At 42.8% G+C, this 19,337-nt stretch overlaps 1 protein-coding gene across 1 annotated transcript in view; it reads right to left on the bottom strand.

The window, feature by feature from the left end:
- Positions 1-19,337, bottom strand: part of NFXL1 (nuclear transcription factor, X-box binding like 1) — a 202,595-nt gene that overhangs the window by 124,162 nt on the left and 59,096 nt on the right. The window lies entirely within an intron of this gene.

Here is a 19,337-nt window from a genome sequence, read left to right as displayed (position 1 = left end):
AAGTAATGTCATGTATGTGTATTATTTGAACGAAGCAAGATAGACCTGTCATATTTACTATTAAAGCAACCAGATTAATGTGTAGATTCATTTGATACTTGTTATTAAGTTGTAGGACATTGCAACAAATAATTATGATTAAATGTATAAAAGCTAAAATCACTTTTATTAGAACAATAGATATTCCAAACAAGTAGTGGACAGGAAGCTCAGGCCAGCCCTTTGGATGTCTTCAAGGCTGAACCTGATTAGCATATACAAAGAGACTAGTGACTCATCATGAATGAGTAAGTTCCCTCCCCCAAACTAGATAACACATTGCTGATCACAAAGGAATATACAAGGGGAATGGGGGACGGGGATGTCCTCTGCACTAGGATAATTTTGGCATATTCATAATGAGAGTTTCCCCTGATTTTATGATAAGGAAAATATATCACCATTCATCATAGGGGGTGCCGCCATAGACAATAAGTTACAGAACAACACAGGACAGAGAAAGATGGTCTCTTTGTTGGCGCACTCAAGGAAAAGAAAATAAATTTATTTACATTTATTGTGAATTACAAGTTTCATTAAAAGATAACTTTTATTAATGTCATTTTAAAATATTGCAATTGGGAAACATAAATGTGAAGAAATATGTGCAAATTTGTGTAAGTTCAGTGAATTAATTCACAGATATAAAGAAAAAGAAAAAATTTATAGATAAATAAAAACTCTTACACAATGCCTGATTCTTTTGCTCAATTAATTAAATATTAATTTATGGATCGTGAATAATAAATGGTCATAGAACTCAGAGAGCATTAAGTGCCTGACACGGGGACTAGCTGATTACCAATAAACGGCAATCAAACCTATCTCAGCAATGTCTTTAGAGATTAGAACGGATTAGATACTAACTGATTATTAGGAATTTATAGAGCAGAATATATATATGAGGCATGAATTAACCTCATTTGAATGCAATTTAGGATTTATGTTATCCATTTTTGCTAGAGCGGGTTAAAATACCTTGCACAGCTGATCATTCTGCTTTAATCCGTGATCTCCGTGACAGGCGTTTAAGTCCTTCCTCACAGCCCCTATCCACCAATAACAGTGGGATACGGCTCTAAGTGGTATAAACACTGGGACTATTCATTAATAGACACATGGCATGGGACATACCGATTCCCGTATAATAGGTACGCATAGACCAGCAGTAATATTATATGAATTGGCTGGCAAGTAGTATTCTGTTAAAACATATGCCTATTATGGGAAGTAACAATTACATAGGATGTTCCCTTGATATAATCTAAATGGGATCTCAGTGAAAGCTCCATATCCATTGCAGCTCTAGCTACTAGTTCTCGATCTGACAACACCGTTAATTATTGAGCCTGCAGTCTGAATATATACCCAGTGTTTAAGGAATAAATTTCAGACATAGACGCTGTGTACTGCTAAGCATAGAGCCTGTATTACAAACTGTTGTCTAGGATTGTATTAATTTATCGATAGAGATATGAATGCTCTCCAATAAACTTGAAGTGCACACAATATTGGATTAGATAGGTCCATTACCTATGACTCGAACTCTCTTTCATCCACACGTGAGGTAAAAATCACTGCATATAGGGTTATAATTGGGGTTACCACATCCAGACCCCATTTTTCAAATATTGTATCGTGACCCAGTTTTCCACTATACTTAGTGAGGGGGAACACCTAATCTGTATAATTAAGTGGATTACATAGTTGGTATAATAAACCATATGAAATCAATGGGGAATCTAGATGTGACGAAATTATGATAATTACATATAATTAAATATTCACATCTATAACTACCCATTGAAAGGATATACAAGAAGAAATAACCCATATACAGTTACCATTTATTATTCACGATCCATAAATTAATATTTAATTAATTGAGCAAAAGAATCAGGCATTGTGTAAGAGTTTTTATTTATCTATACATTTTTTCTTTTTCTTTATATCTGTGAATTAATTCACTGAACTTACACAAATTTGCACATATTTCTTCACATTTATGTTTCCCAATTGCAATATTTTAAAATGACATTAATAAAAGTTATCTTTTAATGAAACTTGTAATTCACAATAAATGTAAATAAATTTATTTTATTTTCCTTGAGTGCGCCAACAAAGAGACAATCTTTCTCTGTCCTGTGTTGTTCTGATCACAAAGGAAGGCAGTTCCTGTTTTTTTTTTTTACCAGAGGATGATGGAGTTGCTGGCAGACCAGTGCCTGCATGATTTTACAGAGAGAGAGAGAGATAATAAGATGCATTGAGGGAATGGTATTGTATGCTGGCCTGTAACTGTAACTGTATGTAACTGTATGTTTTAACTGCTTACTAATTAAGTTGTAACCATGTAACTATAGGTATACTGTACTTTGTAATATATTGAATCCATATCCTTTTAATAACAAATATATACATCAATGAGCTTTGGAACTCAGATAATGTGTGGGTGTATTGTTTTCTCTTATGGGATGCAGTGTTTTGCGATGTACAGCGCACATTCATGGCAAATGGTAATAAGATGTGCAGGCGTTTACAATATATATTAGAGCGGGCATTTTAAATATTTGTGAGGAAACAATTTGGCATTCACAGACGTTTTCCGGTTGCTCTGAAAAAAAAATAAAAATGGTACGCTTCCTGGTCTAAAAAACCCATCAGAAGTCGGATCAGATTTGCATTGTAAGCGCAAAAGACGTATGCAAATTACATGGATCGGTTCCCAGGAAAAAGTCAGACATTACTGCGTCCGAGTTGGTGAATCTTTTTCCTGGACATTAAAATCTGCTCCCATTACATCCACACCATAGGCTATAGTGATATGTGCGTCTAACAAAGAGCTAACTTGGAGCACAAAAGGAATAGTTCTTCTTGGGTAAACTGGAAACTACCTTTGCAGGCGCTAGATGTAAATAATTACTAAATTGTCATTAGCCGATTTGTCCCGTTATAAGTATCTCTTAGATATTTACACGTCTTTTTACATGGACAAAACCAGACATTCTATAAAGCTATCCAAATAAAGAAGGTTGTATCTTCTGAAAATGCAATAAAACTTTTACGAGAAGATGTGAATCCTCATTTTAAAAAAATGTTTATCCTGCTCCAACAAAGGATAATGCAAATCTATAAACTTGGAGTCATTTCCCATCTTAAATGTTTTCCTCATTCTGTAATCAGAGACCATGGCTTGGATACTACAATAACAAACTGTGAAAACACACATGCTATAATGGTAAGCAGTCAGGATGTCGACATTCATAATGTTGACACAAACATGCTGAATATTATGATGCCGACGTGGAGAAAATGTGGACATGTGGCATGTGAACAAACTGAAAATGTCGACATTATCACCCTGCTGATATTATGAACGTAGATATATTATACTGAACCCACTGTAACCTATTAGGTTGGGTACACATTAGAACGCTGTGTATACAGTTGATCCGATGGGCGATGGCACCCTGCGTACACACTTACAGAAAGCAAGGGATGACGGCGCGATGTAGAACGCCATGTCGCAATCAGCAGCATGGCATCATACACCAAATCTTCGGATTGGCAGTGCAGCACGGTGGACGGGAAGATATCGCATGTGAACCACAAGAAAGCGCAATCGGGCATACACACTGCCAGATAAGTTGTTCTGATTCGGCCTGAAACGTCACATCATGCCAATAGCAGTGTAGTGTGTACCCATCCCAAGTATACTAACTGCTACTCCAGCTTCACCCAACTCATATACAGAGGTGTCCTTATTTACCCATCATTTTTGTGCCGTATGGGGCGACTTAGACGCTTCACCACAGGAAGAGTGGTTTGCACTTATACCTACTACAGATCTCGCACAGCATCTCTCTCACCGCAGCTGCGTACAAGTATGATGTACTGGGTGCCCAGGATTTATACTTGTGTGGCAATCATGGCAGTGCTTTTTTCTAAGATTAGTGTCCATGTCGCACACTGCGGTGTCACACAATGATGCTAGAGGTGTACAGCTTTGTTTTCTTGTTGCATTCACAGTGTGACAAAGATGCAAATTAAAAAAGTACCTCATGACCAAATGCATGGCGAGCATTTTACCATGGCAGAATCTAAAGATAGCTTATGGAGACACATCTGCACTTGCCACCCATGTCAGCTACAATTTGGGCTTTTTAGCCATGCCTAAGCCTGGAATTTGTTTATGCTGCAACAGAATACAACACCAAGCTCCTCTCTGGATGTAGTATAATTACATTTTATTACAGGACAGTGAGAACACTCCTTGCCAAAGATGACCATAGGGGAAAACATGTTCCATGAAGAGTCATTTATAGGTTATGTCCTTTCCCATGTGCTATGGGGTACAAGGATGAGGATGCAAAAGTGGATGGTGTAAGGGAAATTGTGTGAGGATTGTACAGACATGGTCTGGAAACAGTGACAGACCAAGGTAATAGGTAAGATGTTATAACTGGGGGGGGGGGGAATGTAGGGACAGATAAGCAGATGGTCATTGGCAAACCGGAGGGTATCCGGACAAAAGGTCAACACAAATAAGGTCGATACCACTTAGGTTGACACCCCTTAGGTCAACACCTGAAATAGGGCAACATGGACAAAAGGTTGACATGAACAAGGTCAACATGAAAAAAGGTCGACATGAGTTTTTCACTTTAAAAAAAAAATTGAACTTTTTCATACCTTAGGTTCCACGCAGACTACAACTGAGAACGGTAACTTGCGCGAGGCCCCTTGCCCGAAGCATGGCGAGTGAAGCGAGCCATGCGAGGGGATGCGGTGCACTAATTGGGGATTCCGGTCACTTTACGGAGAAAACTACACCAAAAACAAAACAAAACATAAAACCTCGTGTCGACTTTTTTCCACGTCGACCTTGTTCAAGTTGACCTTTTGTCCATGGCGACCTATTTCAGGTGTTGACCTACGGCGTGTCGACCAAGTCGTGTCGACCTAATTGCTGTCGACCTTGAGTCCCAGACCTGACCGGAGAGGGTGGGAAGGAGAGTGTATGGAGAGGAGGTTGGAGCAGTGAAGCTGGAGAGGGCCATGTATGCAACAGTGATGAGTTTGAGGAAGTTTTGGTAGGGGAAGGGGAGCCAGCGTAAGGCTTGGCAGAGAGAAGAAGATAAAGATGGGAGTGGAGGAGGCCAGTGAGAAGGTTGCAGTAGCTGAGGCGAGGGATGATGAGTGATGTTCTGCACTTTAGAATGAATAAAGCTAGAGTGATGACCATCAACCCTTGTGTGGCGTGAGTGCGGTAGGACAGCGAATATGTACGTTAAAAATTCCACTCCTGAAAAATGTCACTGCTAAATGTTAAGCAAAGTAAAAGATTTGCAAAACAATATTGAAAATTTTGCTGCTATGGACTCAGCTGGGATAGTTTTAAGCGCCACTGGAGAAGGGACTGGGATGGCCACATAAAGTTGTACCATGCTACAGCATATGCTGAAAACATGGAGGGGGGGGGGGGGGGTCTAATAATTATTTTAAGACAGATTAAATCACAGCATTGGGGCAACAATTTATAAGTTTTTCTGCTTGACATTGCAGGATTCCAAAAATTCATGGGGGTGCAGTGTCTACATTGTGTGGATTTAAAGAGGTAACCACTTAGCCAGACGGGGTGAAATCAACTTAACAAAAACAAGCAGAGAGCACAATAGTGATATGTACATGGAAACATCTTGAATGTCACTAAGACAGCACATGTGTTATTGGTTTATTAGAGGAGACTTATTTGAGAACGATGTGCTATTGCCATCAGAAGCACAGAGTCTCACAGCGAGTGGTAAATGAATGCCGGCTTTACAGTACAAGTATTTGTCAATGTGTAATAGTAGATGAGAAAGTGAAGGCGATAGGAAGCTGTGCAGGGTTATTAGAACTCTTGCCTTCCATTAGTCTGGTGTAATAAACGTGTAAGGTTTCACAGCCATCAATCCAAGAAGCCAAGGAGAACCACATAATGAGTATTAAAGCACAGCTACAAATGAAGGCAATTACTTGCTAATTGCGTAGGAGAATTAAACGTCCTCATCACGGGTCAATGTCTGAATCGCAATTAAATGTAACACCAGATTTTAAAAGGCTTGTCAGGACTTTTACCTTTTTTAAACTAAGGGGGGGGTTATACATTTAGTGGTGGTGCCATCATGCCAACTGTTTCTCTGGCACCTACCAACCACCAACACTGCACATATTACCTCCCACCACATAGAGGTTGCACTGCACATCACTGCCAATTGAAGACACATTCATTAATAATGTATTTTGTTTATGTATTGCCAACATACACAAATGTAATCAGTCAAATTTAATGCGCAGGAAATAAACCTCCAGTAATAATGTGAATGTCCTGTTTAACACACAGGTACTTCAGGGCTGCAGCATAGGAGACAAAGCCATATTGTCGGGATGCAGTCAATTTACCTACAATCAAAATCCCAATGGTCAAAATACCGACAACCAATGACAGATGGTCAAAATACCGGCAAGGTCAAAATACAGACATTTCAAATGTCGACAGGTCAAAATGTCGACAGGTCAAAATGTCGACAGGTCAAAATGTCGACATGCGGTTTTCATGATTTTTTTCATAGAAACAGACTTGCTCATACTTTACCATCCCAGTGGACCTGAAAGGGGAATATAAGTGCGCAGAGCACAGCGAGGCACCGTGCCCGAAGCATGGTGAGCACAGCGAGCCATGCGCGGGGCCGCGGAACACTTATACAAGGTCCATGTCAACCTATGTCGACATACACACACAAAAAAACCACGTGTCGACTGTTTGACCTGTCGACACTGTTTATTTTGACCGTGTCGGTATTTTGACCATCGGTCAATTGTTGGTATTTTGACCGTCTGGATTTTGATTGTAGGTATTTCATACAGATCCCCATATTGTCACTTCACGTCGCTAAAATATCCGACAACAAGCCATGTTTTCTTCAGGTACTGGTAAAGAGGTGGTTTTAATGGCCCTGTCCGAGTTCTGCCTATGCTAACTAGCTGGTCAGATAAAAGTCACAGGAACTTGCACACTGCCTAAAAATCCAGGGCTTCTAGAGTATTTGCAGGCGATAATTATGTGGTAAGCCGTAAAATGGACTTGCAAACTTCCCCAAGACATCTTCTTATGAGATACCAAACCTGGTTGCTCTGTTACATAAAGTGGTTTGGCTTAGACTATGGTTACTGTAGATCAACTTCTATAGCAAAAGGAATATATTCTACTAAACTGCCTGCAAATACACTGCTGATGGAATGCTCAGATTGGAATATTACCAAACTAATTTATCCAGTACAGGTTGAGTATCCCATATCCAAATATTCCGAAATACGGAATATTCCGAAATACGGACTTTTTGACTGAGATTGAGGTAGTGAAAACGTTGTTTTTTGATGGCTCAATGTACACAAACTTTGTTTAATACACAAAGTTATTACAAATATTGTATTAAATGACCTTCAAGCTGTGTGTATAAGGTGTATATGAAACCTAAATGAATTGTGTGAGTGTACACACACTTTGTTTAATGCACAAAGATACAAAAAATATTGGCTAAAATGACCTTCAGGCTGTGTGTATAAGGTGTATATGAAACATAAATGCATTCTGTGCTTAGATTTAGGTCCCATCACCATGATATCTCATTATGGTATGCAATTGTTCCAAAATACGGAAAAAATCCGATATCCAAAATACCTCTGGTCCCAAGCATTTTGGATAAGGGATACTCAACCTGTAATACTATGAGGGCAATGGCAGAGCACACTTGGGTGATAGGACTAAGACAATTGGTACCTAGTAGGAAAGAAGGGTGTCTGGTACCCCTTATATAATTCTCAGCAGACACGTCTATATTATTTTAATAGTGGCCACCAGTATGGGCTTACTTTATATGTGAAACATAAGGCCAGATATTACTGCAGATTTATTATGGGCGCAAAAACTCCTATAACCTTGTATTCAGAGTCCAGGGGTAGCTATAGGAGGGGAGTCATACCCGGTGCTGAACAGCCTGTAAATATGGGATGAAGGCAGAGCTGGATTAAGGCTTTGGCTGGCCTGGGACACTTAAGACAGGGCTGGCCGGATGGTCTAACATTAAGAACACAATATAATGGTCACCAGTTATGCACTAAACAGAACACAAATGAATTGCTCAATATGACCATGTCATCATACAAATAACCTGACCAGCACTGACAATCCTACAAATATAATATGTGATTCACTGACAGATCCTGCCAACGTTGGCAGTAAGGTTACAAGACGACCCCACCATCAAATAAATACCTCTTACCATCACCCCACTAATAAGTAACCTATGCCCAACACTGCATGAAAAAACCCCCCACAGTAACCGTTCCCTACCCTCGCTTACATTAAAATGATACTCCCCCAACTATTCCAAATGTTTAATGTACATTATAAAGTGTCCTCTCCCGCATCTTCCATCTGTGGCTCTGCTCTGTGCCCTGCCATTACTGTAGCGCTGAATGCTGTACTCTATGCGAGGGATAAGGGAGAACCAGAGGAACAGACCACACTTATGGTGTTGGAATACCGGCAGCCGGGATCCCAGAGGTCAGAATACCTACCCCGGGTTCCCGGTCACCAGAATGCCGGCAGCTGGGCGAGCGCTAGAATGCCCCTTGTGGGTTCGGTGGTTCGCTGTGCTTGCCACAGGTTCTATTCCCACTCTATGGGTGTAGAGGACACCCACAAGTGGGAATAGCCATGGCGCCGCTGCCAGCATTCTCGACGGTCGTGATCCTGGCGTCGGTATTCTGACTGGCAGGATCCCGACAGCTGGGATATTGACTACATCCCCTCAACAGAACTGTCTTGCATGTAAGTTTCTTTAAAGGTATATGGAAAAAAAAAAAAAAAAAAGTTAGATACTCGAGGGTCAGACCATTTGTTTTCAGCAATTTTCCACACAACAGAACGAGGTTCTGTCATCCGTACTTACAGTACTGTGAAATTATCTGCTTATGGCCTGGTGACGATAATCCTTGGCCTGCGCTATTTGGAGGCCGAAGACAAAGATAATGTTTCTGAGAATTGAACAACTGGGTTTGTAACACTGTCTTCTTGTTCAGTACTATCTTGCCAATATCCCAATGATTCAGATGCGCAACACTCAGACGTTCTTTATGGTCCCCAGTTGTCCCCTTTTGTACCCTCGTGTTGTGTATATATTCCTTGTATGTCGGGGCCCTTTAGGAGCTGTCACATAAATTGACGGTTTGTTCTTTCTGCACACTTTATTGGTCTTTTCCTATGGGACCTAGATTTCACACTTTGACTATGCCAATTCGCAGCTGACCTGTGACTAACACCTACTGCACTTATATAACGCTTTTTGACATTTATGACCTGAATGCTATGCATCGCTCTGAATTTACAAGATCTTGGTTTTGCGACCCACTAGACATTTAACTTGTGCATTCTCAACATACATAATACCCCACAGGATTTTCCATGCTGCTTGCTGGTTCGCTGCCCCCCATATAATCCAGGTTCCTGATGAAATTGTATGCCTGTGTGTATTTAAGGGTGAGAGTAGACCCACTTCCAGCAACACATAGTTTAAAACGGTATCTTTCTGACAAATTTACAAGAGAGTTTTACTGTGTCACATACGCCAGTTTGTAAATTGACAGAATCACACCATTGTAACAGAATAGGAGGCTACTACAGATGTGTCCTCATAGATCATTGCTGTAGTCGTGCCAGACAGTCCCTCTAGGCCAGTGATGGCTAACCTTGACACTCCAGCTGTTGTTGAACTACACATCCCAGCATGCCCTGCTACAGTTTTGCTATTTGGCCATGCTAAAACTGTAGCAGGGCATGCTGGGATGTGTAGTTCAACAACAGCTGGAGTGTCAAGGTTAGCCATCACTGCTCTAGGCGCACCAGGTCCCGTGAGACCCTGCGGGTGTCGGGTGTAACTTTTGTGCCTTTTTCTGCTGATAACGCATCTCAGTTGCAATGACTAGGATGCACCAGGAATCTGTGCTGAATAACTTAATATGCGACTGAGTCTATATTTGAAACATAACAGAACTTGGCGTGGGAAAAAGCTGTGACCAGTGCATCACAGCACTTCCACTGTGCTTCGTATACATACTCAGCCACACACAGATATACAAGTGTCACAGGGGGTAATTCAGAGTGGATTGTAGATATGCTAAATTTAGCACATCTACGATCATTTACTCTGACATGCGGGGAGAAGCCCAGCACGGGGCTAGGCCGCCCCGCATGTCAGGCCATCCCCCTCCCAAGTACAAAAGCATCGCACAGCGGCAATGCTTTTGTACTTGACAAGTAGCTCCCTACCTACGCAGCTCCTGCGCGCTGGCAGGGTGCTACTTGTCACATCCAGAGTCTCAGCGGCTGCGAGTAACGTCACGCAGCCGCCACGGCCTGCCCTCCACGCGATCTGGGCATGCCTGCAATGCCCGGCCCGCGCCCTCAAAACAGTGGCTCCCGCCCAGCGAACGCCTCTGCCTGTCAAATCAGGCAGAGGCGATCGCTGGGCTGAGATGCCGATGGCATCTCTGGCATGCACATGCGCAGTTCAGACCTAAACGCACAGCAGCAATCAGGTCTGAATTAGCCCCACAGTCTCCTTGTGTGTCCTAGTCGATATGCGACAGACATGTATTTTCAGCAGAAAAAGACGCCAGATGCTAGGAGAATGCCAGGCATCTCGCGCTGCGTGGTGTATTGAGGCTAGATGTACGAGAATACATCTGTACATTCCTTATCCTAAAACAGTGATGGTTAACCTTGACACTCCAGCTGTTGTTGAACTATACATCCCAGCATGCCCTGCTACAGTTTTGCTATTTGGCCATGCTAAAACTGATGCAGGGCATGCTGGAATGTGTAGTTCAACAACAGCTGGAGTGTCAAGGTTAGCCATCACTGTCCTAAAACTTGTAACAAGCAGCCATGGCCTCACACAATTTCAGTGGACAAGGCTGAAAATCTATCAGCTGCTGTGAGCGTCCTAACCAGCTACGCATTCTAAGTTTTTGTCTTGTACATTCATTCCCATCATTTTTGTTTCTAAACTGCCTTTCTGGCCACCTTGTGTTTTTCATTTATGCATTTCTATAAATCAGTAAATTATTTATTTTGCTGCTTTACAACACAGGACTAATGAGCATTCGACACGTAAGACAACAATATCCAAAGGCACGGTAGATAAACTAGATGCCGGATGCTACAAAGACATGGTTGGAGAAACACAGAAGGAACTTAGAATGATAAAACAGTATATTTCATAACAGGTGAAGAGGGTACGCAATCACAATGTCGACACTAATGTCGAATAATTCAGAATGTTGACATGCAACAAGATGACATTACGCATGTCCACTTGAACATATCAGTGTTAGGATGAGGGAATGGTCTTGTAAACATTGTGAATGTTAGATTCTGGATGTCGGCATTCTGGATGTCGGACAGAATTACCACCCCCTTTAAAAGTGAATGTACAAACTAAAGAAAAGTCATCTGAAGGTGGAAAGATCATTGACAATCGTTCACGAATACAAATACTTAACAGGGTTAGAGACTGTAACTGACAAACACAGTTTATCCGGAATCATTTGACGGGAAAAGAAAGCGCCTTTAAGAACCATCGACAGGTATTTTGGTGAAAATGTATTTAAAAAAAAAAAAAAAAGTATGGAGGCATTATAGTCACACTACTTGGTCTGAAAAATAAATCAATATATACTTTAGAAAGAGGACAACAGATACAAAACAGACTGCCGGGAAAAGAAAGAACAAAGACTCATTGATGGGCAGTAGTTTCCCCATTATGGTAATAAAGCACAGGATTGCCCTCTTTATTTTTATGTGCACAGACATTTTGCACAACATGCAGCAAACGGGATCCAGATCACAGATCTACAACGTCTTGTTCGACAGTCAATAGCTTGACATGCATGAGGTCGACATTGACAAAAGCAGACACTGGAAAGAAGCTGACAGGTTCAAATAGTCACCGTGGCAATGGTCGACACACATATGGTCAACACATTTTTTGGGGGGCTTATCTTCATGTTTTTGGACTTTTTCCATCCTTGACTATCCACGTCACAAATCATAACCTTTAGTAACCTTGTGGCGAGCGAAGCTGAGCGAGACACTGCGCCCAAAATGTGCCCGCTACGGGACGTGTTTCTACAATGGTGGTCCCAGATAGAAAATCTAGATACAAATCCCAAAAATGCAAAGAAAGTGTGTCGATCATATTTGTGTTGACCAGTTGTGACTACTTTCATATGTTGCCCTTTGTTAATCTCGACCATATGGGGTAGACCTAATGACTGTACATCTACTATACCACACACGCAGCAAACGCTTTCCTGTATATCAGATAAAGACTGCTAGTTTTACTCTTAATTACGTATAATAACGCACGTCAATAAAAGTAACATCAGGGCTGCATTTATTTAGAAAAGCAAAACAGTATTAGTCACCATTTAAGTAATTAAGGGACCATAAATTATCCAATGAGCTTCTCCTTTAAGTGACCAATTTTCAGGAACTAACCTCAATAATGGGGTGCTTATGTGGAGAGGATGGATCTTGATATTTTAATAAACAAATGTAAACTGTACATGTACCAGAATGTATGAAAGACTACAAATATCACAGCTATTGCTGTATAATGGCGCCATTCAGTATCTGGGTTCAAGGACATGATCAGCATTGTGCAAGGCTTCAATGTCATTCCAAACCACAGTCCAACCCTTTTCATCATTTGACTTTGTCATGAGGTGTGGCCTGGAGTATTTCACATGTTTAAATAAGAAAACTAATTAAATAGACATCTGTGAAATTATGAACTAACAATATATCACTCAAAATGAAAGTAAAAAAAACAAAAAAACATTGAAGTCCTTTAAATATTAAATCAGCAATAGTGAGGTTAAGTTATACTTTGGAACGGAACATAATGTGTTCCAGGCAAAGACAATATTCAAGACAGAGAAGCAATCAATTCTCTGCCTAAGCTTATCAAACTAAACAGATAAATGAGAACTACAACACATCAAAAACACCACCTTGGTTAAACAATATGTAGATCTGGAAACAATCATATAGATCCAACATGTGTGATGCAAAGATGAAATATTAGCTGAATTGTAACCTTCAGATGAATCTATACTGCATTCCAAATAAGGAGGGTATTATAAAGGCACCGATAGGCTACTGAAGGTGTATTTGCTGGAAAAAAGGAGTTCAAATGCAAAACCCTGGCGCCAGTCTAACAATCTAACAGCGGTTAGAAGATGAAGTGATAAAGCTGCACATGGACATGAATCGTATTAATACTCAATGAGACTTCAAGTCAATAAAATAAAGGGTGTGATATTATCTTGCTGACAGTCAAAGTCCACAAGAAGTCAAAACATAATGGCTATTTTAACCCTGGTAGTGCTGAATAATAACTAAAAGGGTTTCAGTGAAGCGATACAATCATAGTAAAAAAATAATAAAAGAAATTCAAAACATATTGACGTCATTTATATAGTTTGGATTTCTGTCTGGGATATGAAATAACTAAGATGTGTTGGGTTTTGTTGTTATCGTTGATTTTATTTTATAAAGAACAATGGGGCCCATTTCTCAAGGAGTTTTAGCTATTTTAAACTTGTTGCGTATAATAAATGGTGCACTAGATAATCAGCTCCCAACGGTCATTTTTTTAATACATGACAGTGAGGAGCTGATTAGCTGGAACACCATTTATCATACGCTACGAGTTTTAAATAGCTGATAAATGAGCCCCAATGTTTGTTAATCTCACATTACTTCTATTTAAATTCTAGTAACACACCAATCCATCCCTCTAACAAGGTCCAATAACAGAGCGAGTTGGGGACATTGCTTGGGGCAAAACCTGTCATTTTGCTGAATGCATATCGCGGAGTCATCATACAATCATTCTGGTATGTGTACAGTATTAATTTTATTAATAAATACTGAAAATTATCTTAACCATAGAATTAACCTCTGAGGTTTTATATTCGTGTATTTGCACTTCTGAACACGCATCTCCTATAAAAATGTGATGCATTGATGGACAGAGTAGTGCTATTTAACACTGAAGTGTACTGTACTACCACTGTCAGACAGAAAAGTCTGAAAGTCCCGACAATTACCCGGCATTTCAATGCCGGGTAGTTTTGCTGGGACCTGCCTGACCCCACCCTTTCACACAGACAAGCAAATTATCAGATCGAGAATTTCGACCCAGTAATTTGCAAATCAACATGGGTATTTTGTCTGTGCGAAAGGGTCAACCCGCGTCGAAATTCCCGTGTCTCAGATCCTGGTAAATTCCAGGATTGAAGTCCCGAGAATTTCAACCCGGGTCGACCCTTTCACACAGAAAAAGGACCAGTGTGTTTCATGAAATCATCGGGTGGAACTGCTTCACCCGGTAATTTTGTTTCTGTGTGAAAGGGGTATTAATCTCTGTTTTGAATGGCAAAAAACACACTGTATAACCATTATGCTAACCGTGGGGCAGCCACTGCCTCATAGCACTATAGCACTAAGGTCTTTGTTTCCCAACAAGTGCCTATCTGTGTGAGGTTTGAATGTTCTCCCCTGGCAGATTATTTGGACTCTGCCCCCACAAAAATAGGATTTTAATTACCTACCGATAAATCCTTTTCTCGTAGTCCATAAGGGATTTTGGGGAATCTAGTACGATGGGGTATAGACGGGGTCCAAAAGAGCCGGTGCACTTTAAATTTCTTCACTGGGTGTGCTGGCTCCTCCCCTCTATGCCCCCTCCCACAGGCAATTATAGGTAAAAACGTGCCCGAAGGAGAAAGGACATATATGAGAGAAGGAAACATGACAACAAAGAGTGGTGAGATTTATAAACCAGCACACCACTAACATACAAACGACCAGCAACAGCTGGAAACAACAACAGCAACAGCTGAACAGGTAAACACATAAAAGAGAAACTGCAGAAAAAAAGTCAGTGCGCCCAATATCCCTTATGGACTACGAGAAAAGGATTTACCGGTAGGTAATTAAAATTCTATTTTCTCTAGCATCCATAAGGGATATTTGGGAATCTTGTACGATGGGGACGTCCCAAAGTTTCCAGAACGGACGGGAACGTGCAGAGACTGCTGCAGCACCGAAAACTGGGTATCCTCTTTGGCCAGGGTATCAAATGTGTAGAACTTCACAAAGGTATTCCTCCCCGACCAGGTAGCAGCTCGGCACAGTAGCAAAGGAAGAGATTCCACAAGTAGCTGCCCAGGAAGAGCCCACTGATCTCAGAGTGGGCCTTCAGAGACTTAGGAACAGCCTGGTAAGACTGCCAACACATAAGCCTGTTGGATAGTAAGCCTAAGCCAACGGGCAATGGACTGCATCGAAGCAGAACAACCCTGTTTCTGTGCATCATAGAGCACAAACAAAGAATCCGTTCTCCTGATCCAAGCCATTCTCTTGACATAGATCTCCAACGCTTCTGGAGGAGCAGAAGAATCAGAACTTGCCAGAACCACAACAGGTTGATTTAGGGGAAACGCAAAGACAACCTTTGGCAGGAACGGATGCCTAGTCCTGAGCTCCGCTCTGTCCTCGTAAAAGACCAAGTATGGACTTTTACACGATAAGGCCCCCAAGTCTGAGACACGTCTAGCAGAAACCAGGGCCAGTAACGTCACAGTCTTCCATGTGAGGTACTTATCTTCAGAGGTTCAAACCAGGAGGACTGTAAAAATTCAAACACCACATTCCAATCCCAGGGTGCCGTAGGCGGCACAAAAGGAGGTTGTACGTCGAGTACCCCATGTAAGAAGGTCAAAACTTCTGGCAATAGTGTCTGGAAGAAAATGAAGAGAGCTGAAATCTGGACCTTAATGGAACCCGGACGTAAGCCCTTATCCACACCAGCCTGCAGGAAACGTCAGAAACGTCCCAAGTGGAACTCTGCAGGTGGATACGTGCATTCCTCGCACCAAGAGACATATCTCCTCCAGATATGATGACAGTTTTTTGACGTCATAGGTTTCCTGGTCTGAACCATGGTAGCAATAACCTTTTTGGAAAGGCCGTTGTGAGCTAAGATATTCCGCTCAACCTCCATGCTGTCAAACGAAGTCGCCGTAAGTCTGGGTAGACAAATGGTCCTTTTTGAAGATCCTCCATTCAAAGTGGTAGAGGCCAAGGGTCTTCGACAGACATGTCCAGAAGATCCGCATACCATGCCCTCTGAGGCCAATCCGGGGCAATCAGAATTGCCTGGACTCAATGATTTCTGATTCGCTTGAGCACCCTTGGGAACAATGGAATCGGAGGAAAATAGGTAGACCAGCCAGTAAGGCCAAGTCGACGTCAGTGCTTCCACTGCCCTCGCCTGAGGGTCCCCGGTTTGTGAGCAATACCAGTGCAGCTTCTTTTCGAGTCGAGAAGCCATCATGTCTATTTGTGGGCAACCCCACCGGTCGATGATCTGCTGAAACACCTGACGGTGGAGCCCCCACTCCCCCAGGTGGAGATCGTGATGACTCAGAAAGTCAGCTTCCCAGTTGTCCACACCCGGAATGAAGAATGCTTGCATTCCTCTCGCATGCAGGCTCTGCTTTTCGTTCCTCCTTGCCGATTGATGTACGCCACTGCTGTGGCGTTGTCCGACGGTACTTCGTTCACGTGATCCTTGTGTAGAGGAGAGGCCTGAAGCAGAGCATTGAAGATGGCCCGAAGTCCCAGAATGTTGGTCGGAAAGCGGGCTTCGTGGGCTGACCACCTGGAAATGAGCCCCCTGGGTTACAGCTCCCCATCCTTGCAGACTCGCATCTGTACTGAGGAGTATCCAATCCTGGATCCCGAAACGTCGGCCTTCCTGTGGGTTGGAGGACTGCTGCCACCACAGGAGAGAAATCCTGGCCTGAGGTATCTGAAGATGTGATCCGGACCACTTGCTCAGGAGATCCAAGTGAAATATCCTGGCATGGGAACCTTACATACTGAATTGCCTAGTATGAGGCTACCCTCTTTCCCAACAATCCTACGCAAGGATGGATGGATATTCGAGTAGGCTGGAGAACCATGCTGACCATCTCCTGAAGTGCTCTCACTGTGTCTCATGGGAGGAACAACTTCCGGGTCACATTATCCAGCAACATTCCCAGGAACAGGAGCCGCCGAGTTGGCTCCAGGTGGAACTTCCGCAAATTGAGGATCCAACTATGGTGTGACAGAAGTTGGATAGAGCGGGAGCAATAAAAGATCCCAGTGGACAGTGCAGGAGCAATAAAAGCTCCCGGTCTTCCAGGCCTGCAAGCACTGCTCACAAGTAGTCCACCTGGAACTTGAAAACCTTTGGCAAGGGTTCAAGGATTTTAGAGACAAAATGGGCCACCCCGAACCGTTCGGTGTCAGTACCACTAACAGGTTGGATTAGTAACCCTTTTCCTGTTGGTGCAGTGGCACAGGAACAATGACTTGAGACTGGACCACTTCTTGCACAGCCTGTTGCAACGTAACACTCGAATCATCCAAAGCTGGTAAGCTTGATTTGAAAAATCATTGGGGAGAAGCATCGTCGAACTCCAGTTTGTAGCCCTGAGAGAAGAGCTCCTTTACCCAGGAATCCTGGAAGGAGCTTTCCCAGTGACGCAGTCGAGCTCTCACCTCGAGGTGGGTGGGCACCATCATGCCGAGGCCTCAGTGGAAGCGGAACGGATGCTCTCCTGAGTACCTGCGACGGCTGGGTTTCCCGTCTCCTCTCTGGTGCCTCTAGTTGCAGTGGAGGCACCTCTGGCCCTAGAACGAAATCTGTTAGTCCAAAAGGGCTGAACAGACGGCCCCGGGTAGGAACGCCTAGCCGGAGGGCCCCAGATGGGAGTAACGCGGATTTCCCTACAGTGACTTTGGAAATCCACGTATCCAACTCAACCCCAAAGAGCCATTCCCCAGAAAAGGGGAGGGACTCCACACTGCTATCCACTGACGCAACCACAAGTCCCTGAGCACAGACACTGCCATGGCAGAAGTCCTAGCATTAATATTGCCCATCTCCTTGAGCGAGTCACATAGGACGCGTGCAGTGTCCTGAATGTGCTTCAGGAGAGTCACCGTAGTGATCAGAGGCATATCCCTGGAGAGGCTCTCCTGAATTTGAGTAGCCCACCTATCAATGGCATAGGTCATCCAGCAACTCGCTATAACCGCCCTTTGCAATACACCTGCTGCTGTATAGATACAGGTTTAGTGTAGTCTCCATTTACCTGTCCCCAGGGTCCTTCATGGTAAAGGAGCCCGGAACAGGCAGCACCGCCTTTTTTGACAGTCGAGAGACTGATATGTCAACCTCCGAGGGTTCTGCCCAGAATTTCCTACCTTCAGGAGCAAATGGAAAAGTGTGCAAAAATGTTTTTGACACTTGGTATTTTTTGTCTGGATTTTTTCAGGCTAACTTAAATAGGTAATCTAACTCTGCAGAATCAGGGAAAGTGACATTAGGCTTGATTTGTGTAAAGAAAAACGACTGCTGTGACGCAGCATCTTCTAGAGGGAGCTTTAACACGTCCCTTATAGCCAGAATAAGGGGTTCAATACCCTGAGCAGAAGCGGAATCCCCACTAACGGGATTCAAGTCATCCCCATCCTCCTGTATATACTCACCTGATTTAGAGAGTAGAGCAGGGAAACCACGGTTTTGTGGTCCTGAGTGAGAGGGGGGCTGTGGAACATCTGATCTAGCAGCTAAATTTGCAACAGCCTGTTGTAGTAGCTGAGTTTTCTGAACATTAGCAGACAATTGTGATGACATATCAGACATCATAGTTTTAAGAGCCCCAAGCCAGGAGGGCTCTGGACCCTCTCCCTCAGCCCCTTCACTGAGTTGTGAAGATTGGCTGCATTGTTCACATGAAACAGAATCAGATGATAATGGAGAGAATCTGGTGTGGCTGTCAGATAACTTTATCACAGTAAACACTAATAAATTCTGTCCTGTAGAGGACCCAGATAGTGTACAATAGCAGCTCTCCCCCTTTGCTACACCCTGTACCAGATATCCAGCGTGTCTGAGGAGTCCTGCGGTGTTAGCTCCGCCGCCTCCGATGGCGCCAGAGCTATAGTTATTATTTACACTGGCAATGTCTCCTTTCAGCTTAAAAACATCACAACAAGTGCTAGTCTAAGCGATTGTGAGCCAGTCTGCACGGGGGATCTTAGCAGGACTCCCCCATCCCAGGAGGGT

Source organism: Pseudophryne corroboree, chromosome 1 (genome assembly GCF_028390025.1).
Source record: "Pseudophryne corroboree isolate aPseCor3 chromosome 1, aPseCor3.hap2, whole genome shotgun sequence".
Classification (NCBI taxonomy): domain Eukaryota; kingdom Metazoa; phylum Chordata; class Amphibia; order Anura; family Myobatrachidae; genus Pseudophryne; species Pseudophryne corroboree.
The sequence above is the reverse complement of the archived record's forward strand: the minus strand, read 5'-3'. Positions and strand labels throughout refer to the sequence as shown.